This window comes from Galeopterus variegatus, unplaced genomic scaffold, assembly GCF_000696425.1.
Source record: "Galeopterus variegatus unplaced genomic scaffold, G_variegatus-3.0.2 Scaffold2654, whole genome shotgun sequence".
Taxonomy (NCBI): Eukaryota; Metazoa; Chordata; class Mammalia; order Dermoptera; family Cynocephalidae; genus Galeopterus; species Galeopterus variegatus.
Window position 1 is genome coordinate 259,080 of NW_007728765.1, and position 6,000 is coordinate 265,079.

Here is a 6,000-nt window from a genome sequence, read left to right on the forward strand (position 1 = left end):
AAGCAATGAGATTGAAGCAGTAATCAGCAATCTCCCAGTAAATAAAATCCCAGGATGGGATGGCTTTACTGTTGAGTTCTACTGAAACATTAAAGAGGAATTAATACCAATTCTTTTCAAACTTTTCCAAAAACTTGAATCAGTGGCCATCCTCTCAAACTTGTTCTATGAGGCCAGCATCATGCTGATACCAAAACCACAAAAAGACACAAAAAAGAAAGCTATAGGCCAATATCTTTGAGGAACATAGACACAAAAATCCTCAATAAAATGTTAGCAAATAGAATACAGCAGCACATTTAAAAAAAACTATGTACCATGATTAAGCGGGATTCATCCTTGGGATGCGAGGTTGTTTCAACATATGGAAGTCAATAAATGTGATACTACACATCAACAAAATCAAGGATAAAAATCATATGATGATCTCAATAGATGCAGAAAAAGCATTTGACAAAATTCAGCATCCCTTCATGATAAAGACTCAGCAAATTAGATATAGAAGGAAAGTATTTCAACACAAGCAATATAAAACAAACCTAATGCCAAGGATGTCCACTCACACCACTCTTATTTAACACAATATTGGAAGTACTAGCCATAGCAATCATGCAAGTGAAAGAAAGAAAGTACATCCAGACTGGAAAAGATGAAGTCAAATTGTCTTCATCTTTTGCTGATGACATGATTCTTTACATAGAAAAGCCTAAAAGTTCTACCAAAAAACTCTTAGAGTTAGTAAACAATTTCAGTAAAGTTTCAGGATACAAAATCAACATGCAAAAATCAGTAGCATTTTTACACCCCATCAATGAACTATTAGAAAAAGAAGCAAAGAAATCCAGCCCAGTTACAATAGTCACCAAAAAAATAAAAATAAATAAAACTAGCAATAAAGTTAACCAAGGAAGTGAAAGATCTCTACAATGAGAACTACAAATCACTGTTAACAGAAATTAAAGAGGACACAAAAAGATGGAAAGACATTCCATGCTCTTGGACTGGAAGAATTAACATTGTGAAAATGTCCATACTACAGATTCAATGCAATCTCCATCAAAATACCAATGATATTCTTCACAGAAATAGAAAAAAAAATTAAAAACACTCATATGGAGCAACAAAAGACTCTGAACAGCCAAAGCAATCCTAACCAAAAATAAACAAATACGTAAAGTCAGAGGCATAACACTACCTGACTTCAAATTATACTACAAAGCTATGGTAACTAAAACAGCATGGTACTGGCATAAAAACAAATATTCAGACCAATGGAATAGAATAGATGACCCAGAATTCAACCCACAAGCTTACAGCCAACTGATCTTCAACAAAAGCACCAAGAACATACATTGGGGAAAAGACTGCCTCTTCAATAAATGGTGCTGGGAAAACTGAACATCCATATGTAGAAGAATGAAACTAGTCCCATACCTTCCACCACATACCAAAAACAACACAAAATGGATTAAATACTTAAATATAAGACCTGAAACTATAAAACTCCTAGAAGAAAACATAGGGCAAACACTTCAGTAAGTAGGAATGGACAAAGACTTTATAAGTATGACCACAAAAGCATAGGCAACAAAAGGAAAAATAAACAAATGGAATTATATCAAGCTAAAAAGCTTCTGCACAGCAAAAGAAATAATTAACAGAGCAAAAAGAAAACGTACAGAGTAGGAGAAAATATTTGCAAACTATGCTTCTGACAAAGGATTAATTTTCAGAATACACAAGGAATTCAAATAACTGCACAGCAAAAACAAACAAACAAACAAACAAATAATCTGATTTAAAAATGGGAAAAGGAGCTGAATAGGCATTTCTCAAAGGAAGATATCTGAATGGCCAACAGACACATGAAAAGTGCTCAACATCAGTCAGCGCCAGAGAAATGCAAATCAAAACCACACTGAGATATTAAGTCACCCCAGTTAGACTGGCTATTATCAAAAAGACAGAGAAAAACAAATGGTGGAGAGGATATGGAGAAAAGGGAACTCTCCTACACTGTTTTCCTCAAACAACTGCAGACAGAACTGCCATATGATCCAGCAATTCCATTCCTGGGTATATACCTAAAGGAATGGAAATCATCATGTTGAAGGGATAACTGAACCCCCATGTTCACTGAAGCTGTATTTACAATAGCCAAGAGTTGGAAGCAACCTAAATTTCCATTGTTTGGCAAGTGGATAAGGAAAATGTGGTATATATACACAATGGAATACTGTGGAATATACTATAAAGCATATGTACTTCACAGGGCCTGGTTTTCCAAAGCCTTGCAGTTTCAAATATTGACATTGTGGAGGACTGGAAATTTCCCTCACGCTGTAAGTCTCCATTGCAAGATAAAGATTGTGGCACAGCAGGTTGCTGGCTCAAAGATAAACTAGTTACTGATTGTTATGTAAAGATACTGAGAAATTGTTGTAGGAAGGAATGTTTGCTAAGATCAAACTGTTGTTGATGGGACCACTTATTTGCCTTACTGGAATGTCATCTGGCTTGTTTCGCTGAAAGTTACCAGCCTATATTGTTAAACTATAACCCCACCTTTGTTTGCTTCCTGTAACTTCCTGGTCTGGAAAATAAATGTAGGAAGAGAACCCCAATTTGGCATTAATTTCCCAAATGGAAGGGTTTGCTCTCTCTTGAGTGTTCCCAGGGAAAAGTTAACCTCTTCGGGACCTCTCACTGTTCAGATGAGATGGGCTTTAAGTAATCCTTTGTGCCTCTGTCACCCAGGGGAATAGGGGTGACAAATCCGTGGGCGGCGAAGCAATGCAAAGCAACAGAATACTACTCTGCCATCAAAAAGAATGAAGTACTGCCATTTGCAACAACATGGATGAACTTAGAGAAAATCATGTTAAGTGAAATAAGTCAGGCACAGAAAGAAATACCACATGTCCTCACTCATAAGTGGGAGGTAAAAATAAACAAACAAATAAAAAAGAAAGAAAGAATGAAATACACAACAATCACAATAACACATTGAAATTTCAAAAGGAGAGAACAGAACTGAGGTTACTAGAGGTGGGAAGGGGTGGCGGAGAGTAAGGGAGGAATTGGTAAAGGGCCACAAAAAATCATTACATTGTATAATGTTGAATATACTAATTATCCTGATTTGAGTATCACATATTGCAATAAGGTATTTCTATTCAACTTTGTACCCCACAGATATGTACAATCAACTATGTTACAGTAAAAAATAAATAAATAAAAATAAAAAAAGGAAATGTGAATAAGAAAACTTTTGTAATAAGAATACCAAATCATGGCATTCCTGGTTAATCCTCATTGTACTTGACATTAATCAGTATCTGGCAATGTTGATTATCTCTTTCCTAAAAACTTCATTCCTTGCCTCCTGTTGTTTTTTGTTTTTCTTACCAAATTTACATTTGTAGATCAAACTCAGGTTCTAGAGTCAATGTTCTAGGCTCTTGATTCCTTTCTCCAGGTCCATAGTTTCACTCTTTTAGTTCAAGCTGGCAGTGTTTCTGCTTATATAACATCTTCAAGAACCTTGTGGGTCTCCTGTGTATGACATATAGCTTTACTTCATTAGACAGGATCACAGAACTTTTATGGATAATTCCATCTGTATTCTTGGTTTCTCCTGACATGGCCTGAGGATTCATGAATCACATGCCTATCTCTTCATAGAGCCCTCTAAGAGAGTGAACACTCTTAACTTTTGATACTTTTCAAGGCACTAGAAATAGTCCTTTGCTTTGCATAGAGAGCATGCTTTCCTGACAACAAACTTCCTTATTTTAGTATCTTTTATTTTAGCATCTTTTGCAATCTGGATAGACTGAGAATTTCCCAAATCATCAAATACTGGCTCATTTTTTCTTAATAGTCTTTTTCCTGAATTTACTGTATTTATCCCTTTTTTTCCCCATTTTTCTATAAGTAGCAAGAAAAAACTAGGCCACACCTTCAATACTTTGATTGAAAATTTCATCTAAATATCCAGTTTTATCACTTAGAAATTTTTCTTTCTTCATAACTATAGGACAAGTTCAGCCAAGCTTTACTACCATTACAAAAAAAGGATCTCATTTCTTCCAGTTAACAATTGAATGTTCCTCATTTCCTTTTGAGCCCTCACAAGCAGCCCTCAACTCAGATTTAGCATCTTTTTTTATTATTTTTTTTTTTTTGCCAACTCTCTGCTTATGATGAGTTAAAAATTCTTTAAGACAGTATAGGTTTTCTCCTATGCTCCTCACTTCCTTCTGACTTCTGCCTACCAGCATCTTTAAAATCCATAATTCTACTAAAAGTCTGTTCAAGGCAATCTAGGCTTTTTCTGTCATGCTCAAAATTCTTCAAGCTTCTAACTATTACCCAATACTAAAGTTGGCCTCAAATTATTAGGTATTTGTTACATCTATACCCCACTTTTGGATACCAAAATCTGTATTAGATTCAGATTGGGGCTGTAACAAATTACCATAATGTTATGTGGCCTAAAACAACATATTTTTATTCTTCTAAATTATGGGGGTCAAAAATCTGAAATTAAATAGTAGGCAGTGTTGTGCTCCATTTGGATGTTTTAAGAGTATATTGGGGCTGTAACAAATTACCATAATGTTATGTGGCCTAAAACAACATATTTTTATTCTTCTAAATTATGGAGGTCAAAAATCTGAAATTAAATAGTAGGCAGTGTTGTGCTCCATTTGGATGTTTTAAGAGTAGAATCTGGAGAATCTGTTTCCTTGCCTTTTTCATCTCATAGGAGGCTGACTCATGGTCCTTTCCATCTTCAAAGTGCATTATTTCAACTGCTGGTTCCATTGTCATATCTCCTTTTTCTCACTTTACCCTCCCTTCATCCATCTTATAAGGACCCTTGTGATTACACCTGACCCACCTAGATAAATTAGGATAATCTTCCCCCATCTCAAGATCTTTAATTTAACCACATGTGCAAAGTTCCTTTTGCCATGTTAAGTTAACATAGTCACAGATTCTGGGGAGTAGGGCATACACATCTTAAGGAGGCCTTTATTCTGGCTGTGATATTGAGTGAATAATACACCATTCATCAAGGGCTCATTAACTCTAACTAATCTTGTTATTCCTAATAGACCAAAGTATCCCTCTTATGTTGTTTGCACCTCTCTGTTCCTATTATTACTGCCTTTTCCCCACTTTAACCTTTCCACTAGTAATGAGCAGGTCTCTCAGCTTCAGTCTTTCAACTGGTCAATCAAGTTTCACATTGCTACAACCATGTTCTTTCTAACCCCTTCACATTTTAGTACTTCTTGCTTAAGTGGCTTCCAAATAACTAAAGAATAATATCTAAAATTCTTAGCATGACATTTATAATTTTTCATACTCTGGCCTCAACCTTTCTTTCTTAGTCATAGTTGCCCCTACCCTCCCTGATATGGCCAAGGCACACACAGATCTAGGTTTTTCCATAAATGGTCCATTCATAGTACTTGTTCATGATATTTATTTTTTTGAAAGGGCCTTCCTTCTATATTATTTAACTCAAACAAAACATCTTCCCTGAAGCTTTTCCCAATACCCTAATTTGGGAGTCATTTCTTCTCCCTCTGTACCCACATAACAGCTTATTTATATTGATCACAATCTCATAAAATAAACTATAGTGTGATTTGTTTTATAATTAAATGTAAATATTTCTTTCTGCATCTTCCACAAGGTTATAGTGTTGTTGCGGATAAAGTTGGTTTCTTTGGTAGCTTTCTATTTCCTATAGTGCCCAACACTCTTTATACTTAGTAGATGCTCAATAAGATACCATATAAATTGTGAAATTGTGAATTAAGAAAATCTATTGAGAGGCATGCACACACAAAGTTGCTTAAACACCATTATTTGCAAAAGATAGTGTTAAATATGGTTTAATATCACAAGGGAAAATTAAGCAAATTACCAGTACCCTCTTGTGATTTTTACGGAAATGATTCTCTACTCCTTTGACTAAAGAAT